Source organism: Melospiza georgiana, chromosome 10 (assembly GCF_028018845.1).
Source record: "Melospiza georgiana isolate bMelGeo1 chromosome 10, bMelGeo1.pri, whole genome shotgun sequence".
Classification (NCBI taxonomy): domain Eukaryota; kingdom Metazoa; phylum Chordata; class Aves; order Passeriformes; family Passerellidae; genus Melospiza; species Melospiza georgiana.
In genome coordinates, this window is record NC_080439.1 from 13,799,476 (window position 1) to 13,812,392 (window position 12,917).

Here is a 12,917-nt window from a genome sequence, read left to right on the forward strand (position 1 = left end):
ACCAACTTCCAAAAAAAAAAAAAAACCAAAACCAAGAGGTTTTTTTTCAAAATCTGCCAAGTTCATATGTGAACTGGAGCATATCATTCCACAGCAGCCCACTAGCCCAAGTGAGCTCAGTCACCATCTGACAGAGTGAATCTCAAAGATCTCTCCTGATCTGGGTTCATTTTTCAGCTGTCAAAACAGAGGCTATCACTACTGCTGTCAGAATTATCATCTGAGTTTGAAGAAAAATTTTTCTTTAACTGTTCACACCAGTCTGAGCTCCTCCAACAAGAGCTTTAGAAAAGTTAAGTAGTGTCTTTGGTAGAATAAGCAAATTACATAAAAAGAAACACAGAAACAGTTGGAAACTTTGCAAAGTTTACTTTTGAAATCTCGTTCCACTTGTCACTTAGGAAACACAAGTTCTAAGCCCTCTTTCCCCAAATGACAATATTTCATGCTCACTGAAGCAGCACAATTTCTGCCACAGTATTTAAGGTTGAGAGAAATGAGATTTCAAAAGCTTATTAATTGCTAAAAATATGTATCCAAAGGGAAAAACATGCAACACAATGCATCAACGTCATTCCAAGTTTTCTGACAGCCTGAAATACAAGCTTTGACTTAGCTGTAATATAATCATACAAATGTCAATTAATTGTTCCCCTAGTGATCAAACTTCCAGCCTTTGCATCTGCTGTAAATCCCTGCTAACTCCCAGACTTAACACAGGACCAGAAACCTGAGCTGTCCCTGGCCCAAAAAATGACAAGCTTTTCTTGAGAAAGTGCTTAATATTTTTCCTCTTCAAATTCTATTGCACATTGAATCTTAAAACTAAATAAAGCTGTAAAATAATCAGCTGTAAAAATAGGTACAAGGGGGGTTGTTTTATTAGTATAATATTTGCATATTTGAATTGCTGCTAATCTTTGAAACTTATCTATTGCCAAGAGCTGTTTTACCTATACAGAAGATCCCAGGAGAATTATAAACACAGGGTAATTTTTGCAAGGATTTCGTCAATATAATTGTGCAGTGCAAAGTAACCTGGTTTCCACCCTCAGTTTGTGTGTGCTTCTTTTTGCTTCTAATTCAGGACTTCCTGCAGGAGGTTGTTTCCTCCCTTGCTTTTTTCCCAAAACATGTCTCCTGTATTAAAAAAAAAATGTGTCCTAGAATTCAATACTCATTCAGCAGCACTCACAATTTTACTCCAGAATAGTCATATAAAACCATATTTCTCTTATTTATTCATCTATGGCTATGACTTTTCCTCCAAAGCCCCAGTAATTGCTAAAAATTGCTAGATCTAGATTTTATTTAATGGAACCTGAATATAATCTGTTCTGGTGTGACCCAAAGTACAGCAACTTTAATCAGACTTAACGTCTTTATTAAAGTGATTTAATAACCACTTTATTGATTTAATTCATATCAGAAAGCATCTAAACTTGGCAGACTTAAACCTCTCAGAACATTACCTTTTTAATTCCAGGAAGAGAACTGAATCCTGGCTAGAAAAGCTCCACTTTACATATACACATGCAGGCTCTGCACCTTTACCCACCACAGCCCGCATTTTTCCATATGCAGTGAACCAAATCACAGTCATCCATAATACTGGGGAAAAACTTGGTAACAGAAAGGCAGTTTTGTGCTTCAGAGATGCACAGATGAAACCATTAAATACAGAACTGGCCTGGGTGTAAATTCATCCTGCTCAGAAACCTAATGCCACAGTCAGCACACACCAGCTCAAGATTTATGCATTGCTGGGTCCAAATACCACTGAAGTAGAAGATGAATAAGCGTGGGCTGTTATTCAGTGCATGAGTGAATTAAGTACAGTGGTCCCAATTTCAATGGAGATGGTGCAAATTAAAGAAAAAATAGGACAGCAAAGAAAAGAAACTCTGATCTTATCACCTCATTCACTTTTGCAACATATATGTAACTACACAGACTTGAAATGGAAGAAGCATCCTAACTAAAAATAACTGAGTTTATATGAATTAGTGAATTTTTCCCTCAGTGAGACAGGTGTGAAAGTAGATGTCAGGTGTCTCTGCTCAACCTTCTTTCAAGTACTGATTGACAGGAATGGTAATGGCTCAATCTGAAGGAATAATTTCAGTAATACTTCTTTACCTATCCTCTTCCCCATCCAAACACCAATGGTTTTTATGACTGTTAAAACTGTAACATATTAGCACCTAGTCATTTGCCTAAAGTGACTATAACCTTATTTTAAGAACCTGTGTGACCACTGGTAGGTTTTCTGTTCCCGGTACTCTCATTTTGGCGAAAAACAAGGAAGAAAGAGAGAAACTACATTTTGCCTGAGCAAATAATTTTGCATTATCTTGTTGAGAATGTTGCATGTCTCAAAAATCTCAAAAAATGTTTACCCAAATGGTGCAGAATGAGAAGAAGGAAAATAATTGCTACCTTCTATAGGAAGGAGAAGCAAAGGAGACCTTGCTCTTATCTGGATCTACTCAGTGTTTCTGGCTTCGCTGTAAATTCTGAAGTGATGTGCATTCAGTGGCAGGATAAGAGTTGCAGGATGAGTCCCTCCTGCTGGAGCTGCTCTTCAGAGACAAGATTTCACAGCCTGAGACATGGGGCAGGTTCCCACCTCAGCATCCCAGGAGGTGCAGCATGTTCTCACCCATCTGGAGGCTGGACATACTCAAACAGGAGCCTTTCACTCTCTTTCCTTATACTGGTATTCCTGAGTTTATCCTACAAGACTAACAGTGATAAACTCAGAAATTGCAATTCTAGGAATCATTACACAAACCAAACATGATGGCTTGCATATACTATATGTCTCTGGAGGAAAATATAACAATAAACTTAACAATCAAACAAACCAACCACCAAAAAAAAACTTACTCTTTCACAGTTGGGTCAGGATTAATAAAACCCATGTGGATTCTGTGGATCTGGGAAGAGCTTATTCTTATGAAAAATTGATTGAGATAAAATTTATGCTCTGCTGTACCTCAGTAAATCTGCAGACTTTAAGCCATATCAGTGGAACTGCTGTGGAATATCAGCAGAATAATTAATATGGTAGTTTAACTGGGGAGTTTGCTTCAATATAGATCAATTTCCAGACTTAGACATGTGGCATTTCTCACACTGTCATTCATAGATTCTGAAATCAAAATGAAAGATGACACCAGCTAACAAAGCAGGTCCCAATATATGTAGATATCTTACATCAGTATCAATAACTTTTTTCCAAGAAAGATTATCTCCCTTTAATCCTAATAACATCAATGTTTCATACAGTTTTGGTATGTGTCCACCTCTTTGTCTTCAGTGCACTCGTGTATTTTTCAAATAAACCTGTTATTTATTATGACAGCTGGAAATTGACCTGGTAAAGTCATCTATGTTCACTCCATGTATTATGTTACCCTCTAATTCCTGCCCAAAACAGAGTTGGAAATTAAAAGAAAAATATGTCTTCACCAAATTTTGATTTATAAGACATTCAGTGCACTTTTAAATGCTAAATTTTTCTACAGGAAGCAGTAAACTGCAATAGGCAGCAAAACAGAGTTATGGCACATGAAATAGAAATTAAAATGCAAGTGATTGAATACATATTCACAGAAGTTTAAGCTGGGTAACATTCAGCAACAGAAAAACATGCAGTTTTAGGCATACCCTTGTTATCCTGTCAGTTGATGCACATTTGTTTGAAATAAGGCAAGAAGGTATAAAGCAATCTTTATCCTGAAGGTCTCCAAAAGTATTTCTTGGGGTCAGGGTGGTGCATGTAGACACATATAGCAAATGGAGACCTACAGCTTGGAAATCTCACTGAAATGAGAAAAATCCCTCATCAATGTTGCCTTGAACTCAAGGCAGCAATCAATATTTCCTGTGGGTTTTGGGGCCCTCAGGAGCTGCAGAGGAGGTGATGGCCTGGTTAGAGCCACCCTCATGCCCTTTCCTCCCCAGGCACTGCCAGCACAGCAGCAGCAGGTTCTGCCCTGGGCTGGCTCCCCTGTGCCACTCAAACAAGGCACAAATGGAACATAATTCACACTAAAATATCTCCAACTGCAAGACAAGATTGATCAGAGGCTTTTGTGTCTCCTGCTCCGACATGCGGCCCAGTAACACCTGAGCAGGCCTTATGTACTGACACACACAAATTTCATGGCTGTGTTTGGCTTGGATTTTCCTCCCACAAAGTAGGCATATGCTTTGCTAGGTTCTCTCTAAAGTCAGTAGTCCAACACAAATGTGACAGTATTTGAAATTAAATCCAGGACTGGTGGACAAGTCCTCCTCAGATTCTGATTGCAAGGGGAGAGGCTGCCAGGGCCTCGGGGTACCCTCAGACACAAACAGTAAAACCCCAGTAGGGGAACTGCTGCAGCCCTAGCCAGGAAAATATCAGCATAAGGCAAATCATAATAGAAACAGAGCTCTATTAACCAAAAACTTGGATTTTTTTTCAAAGACCAAAAGATTATAAGCAGTCTTATCAAAGGGATAGTAGCTGCCCAATTTTTTCAATCATTTTAATTGCAGGCTAGCATTCATCTTCTTATCCAGCTGTGTAAACTCCATCACTTTGAATGCACAGCATATAATTAATCCAACCAGAATAGACTCAATTTTTTTCTACTTATCTTGTTTGTAGGAAGGCAGCCTTTTATTTGCACTATGTTACCTCTGATCCACAAAGTGACCCAAGGGAGTGTCTTACTACTCACCAAATCCCTGTCTCATAATTTTTTCATAATGCCATGATTAAACCTACATGAACCAATGACAAGAAAAATGAAATTAATAAAAACAACAGAAAAAAAAAATAACAAACCTCACATACACAAGAAAACACATAGAAGAAACTTCAAGACAAAACCCTAAGGCCTTCTAAATTCCCCACAAGATGTTGCAGTATACAATGTACCTAATCTTAGAACCATTTTGACACATTACTTCAACATTCTGTGAGGACTTAAATGGTGGATAATAAGACAGGACTTTTCCTCCTGGAAATCCTGCTATAGGTTGAGCACCTGAGTGAGGAACTGTAGTGCCCAAACCATTCCTCAAGTCAACACTTTCTTAAGGGTGCACAGCAAATTTTGCACATGATGAAAACCATATTTAAAGTTGCAATCCATGATAGTCTAGATCATTACATCCAGAAAATTAATTTCCACTTGTTGATGAACAAAGTCTGCTGTGAACTTTTAATATTTTTCTATTAATTTTTGAATGAATATTACCATAAATGGATTTAGTTTCTTTTAATGTATTACTTTAACATTGGTTTGTCTAAAAGATGCTTATTAATACTTCTGTAACAGGGAGGTAAACTGATACAAATCATGTTAAATTTCGCTCTCAAATGCCTGTTCCATGAGATTTAGCAATAATCAGGGTATAAATTGGGATGATTTTCTGATTGGGTTTTGATAAATATATTTTTAATCTTATTAAAGAGTATGTCCTGCATTCCACTGTCATTTCCAATACTGTTCCACAAGGCTTGTGCTACACTGTCATATGTGTTGTAAGGCTGGTAACAGAAAGCAATAGAACACATTACATCCAGTAGAAATCAAATATCTCAGATTGAAGCATGCAGGGAAGATTAGCTACCAGAGAGACTATCCATTTTTTAGTATTAATCCTTCCCAGGATCTTGTTTACTGAGGAACTTTATTTCAACACATATGTGAGTTTTACATGCACATCAGTCAGCCCAAACAGTCCTTGATATTAGGCTAAGCAGAAAACAAGAGTGATTTTTGTGAAAACTTTTTAGAGATTTCCTTCAACCTCAGAAGGTTCCAGCTGGAACAACGACAGAAGTTACAAAAGGTAGAACAAGGCCCAAATGAGCATCCTGGATCTAAGGTTTGTGAGAAGGGGTTTGAGCTTCAGTCCCCTGCAATGGAAGGAGGTCACTGTAATGATTAAACTATTTGCTATGCAGATGTACTTTGCTCTCTTGAGGAACTTTACTAATCTTTTTAATTTCCCATGAGCTGTGCCCATTTAGAACAACCAAACCAAAAGCCCTGCTAACAGATGAAGTTTTCTAAAGACAACTCTTACAATTTCTAACTTCTCTCTCTGTATGCCAGAGGCATCAATCATCCTTTCAATATCATCAGCTCTCTGCAGAGATGAGATATATTTACAATATGACACTGCACTGAACACTTGACACATGCCTTGGTTTCCTGGCTCTCAGTGCACAAGCCTAACGAGCAAGAACCAGCAACAGCCAATCAGACTGAGGTTTCAGGACACATCAGACATTCAAAAGATGCTTGGACAATTAATCATACGCTTCCACCCATTTATGTTTCTCATGGATTGCCTTGGATCGGCCCAGGCAAGGAGGGACAATGTTTCTCTTGTCACTGAGCAATTGGTAACCCACAGGCTGGAAGCCAGGCAATGTCTCTACTGTACCTTCTCTCTCACTCCACCATTCCCTGTGACAGTCCATGCTTACATGTCAGACTGCAAGATGGAATTAAGGATTTCAATTGACCCATAAAAATATTTTCTACTCTAACCAGCCTAGAGAAACTAGCACAGGGTCTCTCCCTAAGTACTTCCTTTTCTTTCCTTGACTTCTTCCCTCTTCCTTTCCCCTGTCACTCAAAATTTAATCAAAACAGAACTGTATTATAGATAAAGGATTAAAAAAAAGAAAATCCCCATCAAAGTAAAGCTCTCATCAAACCTTTTTCATATGCTGATTGGAGATCCTGAAATATTCTGTTTATGAGGTTGCACAAAACTTCCTCAAGTGACGGATCAGATGTGTTTCCCATTTGTAAATGTGGCTGACCCAACAGGTGTGCACCAATGCATGACTCAATCAACAAGCTCTAAGCATCATTCCCTAGATGAAACTTATCCTATTTTACAGATAAGAGGGAAAATTTTGAGACCTACTTTAAAATTAAACTCTAATATTTAATATTAACACTTTTATAGCCCAATAAAAAAAAACCTATATAAATATATATAAACAATTTGGTTTTCTTCTCACATATTTTAAGCAATTTCTGTCACCTAACCTTTAAAGAAAGATTTTGCCCAGTAGGGAAGTGGCTGTGCAGTTAAAATTTATCTCTTTATTCCATCCTTTTGATGATTTTTTTTAGACATTTAAAGCACTTGAAATAATGCCCATCTTCAGCCTTTGTTTTTGGGTTATAGATGTGGTTTAGAATCTTTTTATGTTCCTGCATTTAAGACATTTATATTTTAAAGAGTAATCACAGGCAGCAGAGTTTGCCTGATCTAGTGTCACTAATGGAACTTAAATGACTCTCTTTTTTTGCAATTTAGTTCCTCCTTTTTTCTTTTCTTTTTTTTTCTTAATCCAATACATTGTGTGGCTGAAAACTGTAAACAAGAAACCATAGGCAATAAGAGAGCAGACTTGAGCATGGACAAAAATCAAATTATCTCAGCTTAACTCTTATCTGCCAACTACCAGCTCCACCAAACTTTTAAATAATTTACAGAAAGGTATGAGAAAAAAACAGGAAACCAAATATTTATGTCTTTCATGCCTCTGTGCAACTCTTTCAGTTCCTAGGATGCTTCTAACATTTCCAAGGAAATGTTGTTTTCTCACTCTAGTACCATAAGGTGCCGGCATTATACTTGAAGGTACATCAGGTGAAGTTTCATAATGCAGCAGAACTTGGAAAACCCATTATATTTTTGACCGATCAGCCTTGAACTGAAACCATTTTTAGCCAGAACAGTGAGTAAAAAAAAAATTTGTACCGCCAAAATAAAGTTGACTGCTACAAGTCAGGAAAATATTATAAAAGATACCGGAGTGTCTTGATAAAGTAGCTGCTTTTCTACTGCTTCTAGAGGCACCCTCTCATTAATTTCTTTTCTAGGTACACAGAAGAGTGGGCAAGTTACAGGGCAGGGGAACAGACCACTGGCTACCCTGCAAGGACATCACTAAAGGTCAGGAGGCTGCTCATCCGTGGCTACAGCAGCCCAGGACAAAGGAGGCAACATCAGAGGAGGAGGAGAGAATTGATTTTTCTGCATGGACAAATGGGGATTCTCTTCCTCAAAGCAAGGAAATACAAGCTACTGGGAATTTTCAGGGGATATAGATGAGCAAATTAAAACCCTTCATGGACAAGGTTTGTGTTGCCCCTCTGGGTTCAGTGGAGAGGATTTGTGATCCATGCCTTAGCAAGCACAGCTGTTAGCCAGGGGCAGTACAACATCACAAGAGAAAGCAGACTTACAAGCAGAACTATCTGCAGTTATTACAGGTACAGGGTTAATACTGACAACATGCTTGAGGGCTAAGACACTTCAGCAATCAGCATCATGCTTAACTCCAGTGGATGAATGTAAGTTACAAACTGAAATTATGGGGAGAGGGAAAAAATTTCTGTCTTTAGTGTAATCCTGAAGGGAGTCCAGAAAGCATATTTGAGTCTGCAGGCTTTTGCTGTTATCATCTCCTTTCACTCATCCACACACACCCCTTTGAAAAGCACTTAAATACACAAGAATACATTAGGATGCCTTTGTTTGCAGAAATGCTCTAACTATAAACCTCTAAAATTTCAGTAATTTAGGTCTGAACACAGAAAATGAGGATAATACATTACATAAACCACAACTGTAATTTGCATTCCTCAAAGTGTTTGATATCAGGGATAGTGTTCAGTCATAAATGAAGGCACAGACAGTAAGGTGCAACCAAAGAGGAAAGAAAATAGTTTGCTAATATTGCAATTGCATTTATTTTTATTTTAGCAATATATTAACAAGTATGGCCCTTAGCATGACTGAAGAGAAGAAGTGCTGCAGAATTGAATTTAAATAATGCTACCAGGACTTTATGTCTACCAAACTGTTCAGTTCACTTAGAACATGATTTAAAATATTTTTACAGTTTGCCAAGCCATTTGCAAGGACTGGTTGCAATCACAGCAAAGGCTATCACATCTGAAACATTCCTGCACAATCAAAAATCTTTGGTTTTTCTTTGTTCAGATTACTGGGACTTGCCATCACAGCCTCAACTTGGATCTCAACAATGGGTTAGAGAAAGAAGGACCTGAAAACTCTCCTGATCCTTTCAGTTACAGGGACTTTGCTTTCACAGCTATGTAAGGGTGATCAAAATCAGCTTGAGAGGAAATGGAATTCATCCTACAGCTACACTCAGAGCTTTTCTTCACATTATCTATGAGGCTAAGAAGCATGAAGAAATAGATACATATATATGCAAAATTATACCAAACAGAATAACTAGGAGTTTTATTTTGGTTGGGTTATTTTTTGGCAAAATTTAATGGAACATATTCTGCTAAAACAGGGAACTACTCATGCAAGAAAAAGGCACAAACACAAAGGTTATATAAAATTCTCAATATTAGTATTCAGTGGTAATTTACACAATATTTTCAGCACCATATTTCCTGTTTGCCAGTTTTTAAGAAAAAATAACAATTCTATTACTGATGCATATCAAGACAGTAAAATATTTTCCTGATTAATTATACATCCCTATCTGTACACTGGTCATGCAGCTTTAATGGAAAATATTTAAAACCTTTCCATGAGAATTCAGCACCTTCTACTGTTCTCATTAATATTCCAAGCAATTTTCTGCTTGTTGATCAACTTTCTGGTTTAACAAAACTATAAAATGTGGATGACTACGTGGATCTTGACAGGTACACATCTCCTGTTAAGACAGCATTTCCCACAAAGAATTCAATTATCTACAATATTGTGCAATTCATTATAGCACTAAAATTTTCAGTAAAGCATTGAAAGAAAAACATTTTTTTACTGAAAGAGATCTTATACAGTACCTTATCCTCCCTCTTTAACAAGGGAAAACAAGTTAGAGAAAGACTGGGTAACTGTAGACCTAAACTTCCTCTCATCATAGTTGAAAATAAGAGTTGGACATTTTAAGTCTCATGTTAAGTGCCAGGTGATAAAATTTTCCATACCCGAGGCAGACAATGGGGCATTTTTTTCTTCGTCTTTTAAATACTTCTACTGCAGAAAACCTGTATTAAATGAAGACCACTGCCACAGCAATGCAATGGTCACTGGGCACCCAGAGCAGTAAAGATGAAGGTTACACAGCAGTCTGCCTGTAGCCAGTGTCCATAACCTCGAGGGGCAGAGCTGGAGGAGAGGCAGCAGGCCCTGCCCCTGCCTGTCCCCTCAGAGCCCAGCTTTGTCCCCAGGTCAGTGCCAGCAGGGCCAGGCTGTGCCAGCACAGCCTCACACAGCTGTGACACACTCTTGCAGGCAGGTGACATTTGGGGACACCAGAGCCAAAAACCATAAGGACACGTTCTGACCCTCCAGCAGCAGACAGTGACACACTGGGTTAGCACAGGCATTTTACTTTAAAGGTTAAAATAGAGGTGCCAAAGGGCGCACAGACCTTTCACTGCTTTGCAGAAATCTCTGGTTTTTGTCTCATTCAATAATCCTTCAGAAACAGTTCTGAGACCCTTGACAAACCAACCCAAGCATGCAAACAAGGCATATGATGACCAGATGGCCCATACTCTCATCCTTCAGCACCCATATGCTTCAAGTGTATTTTCAGATTGCTGCTAAAGAGTGGGGCTTTGGAGTTGTAAAGATCCTACTTGGCAGGAAGAATCCTTACAGATGTTGGAAAAAAGGCTTTCACCACAGACAGATCTCAACTAAGCACACATTGCATTAAGAATTAAGTTGATTTGCTGCATATCCCTGAGCCAGCAAAAAATTGCCGTTTTCTCTGACATCCTACTGAAAATACTAATTTTATTTTTTTAACTTGTTTTTGGGGGAGCAAGTCTAGAGTTTAAACAGTGTGGTTGTGATTGGATTCTTCTGGTTGACAATACTTGACACAATTGATAATATTGAAAAATACTAATAAAATAAATCCTATCAATTTTGGTGATGCCTTTATCTGTAGATTAAAAGCCAAGACAAAATCTTCAAACTCCTACCAATGCATCCAATTTTCTACAAATCACTAACAACTTTTGAGTCATAGTAAAACAGCATATTTTATTAAGTATTAAACATTATACAAGATTACGAGAATGCAAAAATATTAGTAAGAATAATTTAAAATATTGTACACATTTCATTGAATCAAAAGTTCATCTTGAAGTTTAAAAACAGTTAATATTTTTGTATTTAAGATAAGCTTTTCTAAACTCACTGATCACAAGACAGGTAATAGATGATACCTGAGGCACTGGTATTCAGAAGTCTGCAAGACTCAGGCCAGCTGAGATAGCTGAGCAAAAAATATTAGCCTTCATACCTTTTCCTGTGCTAAAGTCATTTCTCTAGGGTGAGCTGTATATATTCCCCACCACCACATTAAGAAATCTCTCATAGTCTATAGGATCATTAAATGCTTAAAGATCACTTGTTCCAAGCCCTCTGCCACAGGAGGGGCATTTTCCACTGGACCAGGCTGCTCAAATCCCCATCCAGCCTGGCCTGAGCGTGAGGAACATTTGGCATTTGTTGCATAACAGCTTCCCCAGAGTCCCTTCACATAACAACACACAAACGCACAAGGACTGAATTCCTGACTTCATCCCCCACCAACAGAAGCTTTTGTTGTTAAAGCTACAAGTACAAGGCAAGATAGATTCAGCTATTCCCAATGATTTCATCAATTTTTTTGGTGAAAGAGGAAAATGAATTAATTATTTTATTAATTCCTTTTAATTCATATTAATTCACAACCACCATGGCTGTGCCTAGCTCTGTTTGTAGTTGATGAAGAAGACCAGGCAATTTTAGAACATTATGTAGCTGATCACATGGAAATATCTCCTTGAGGGTAATGCTAATTAAATCCTAGTTTTCACTGAGTTTATAGACCAGATCTCCAGCAAGTCCAAAGGGAGCAAAACATGACTAACTCAGCAACTCATCACATCTTGTTTATTTATAAAATCATGTGGCTTAAACTGAAACATTTCCATTTTAGCAAGCTGAAAATCCAAAAGTAGAAACATATACCCAAGGGCCTGGAAGAGTAAGTCTTTGAAAAATCCTATCTTCTTTAGAAGTGCATTTATAAGCCTCTAAATATTTTTCAGAGAGTTCAAAAGCTTGAAATAAAATATGATATGGTAATAGTGGTACATTTTGTCCTGTCTACTCATGGTGGGCCTATCATGAATAAAAAAGCACAAAAAACAAACAAACAAACAAAAAAAAACCAAAAAACCAACCAAACAAAAAAAATTCCTCTATTTCAGCCTCTAACTGTCAGAAAAATAACATGGCACTGAAGAAGAAAGCCCAGGAAATACATGGACAGTGCAGCTTTTGTCCCAAATCACACAAGAGGGGCTCACTTGGGGCAGAGAACCTAAGCCATAGCAAACTCCTCTTCCTTTTCTAAAGTAGAATATGCTTGGACATGTGCCAAAACTCTGGAAGACTCTCCCCTTTCCCATTGTCATTGCCCTTCCTCTGGTCATGCACCACCTTCCCTAACCCCAAAGTGTAATGACTGCCAAGATACAAATTAAATTATTCCAGAAAGTTCTCTATGACTAGGCTTGACAAACCATGAGTAAGGTCAACATGGGCTTCAGCCACTGTCACTGATATGAAATTATGATCTATTTAGACTTGTCAATATTCAACTCTATACAAACCAAAATGTTGGTATATATCAGTCAACAAACTCAATCTGGATCCCTCCATTAAAATGTGCAATCATTTCTATTTGCAGTCTGCAGTGTATTTCCATAACACTGAAATAACACAGCAGATGCTAGTGTCCATAAATCCTCTCTTGTGACTACTATTCCACTGCTTAATGCTCCAGTTTTCGATATCTAAAAATAATACATTTTTAAAACTATGTTTTT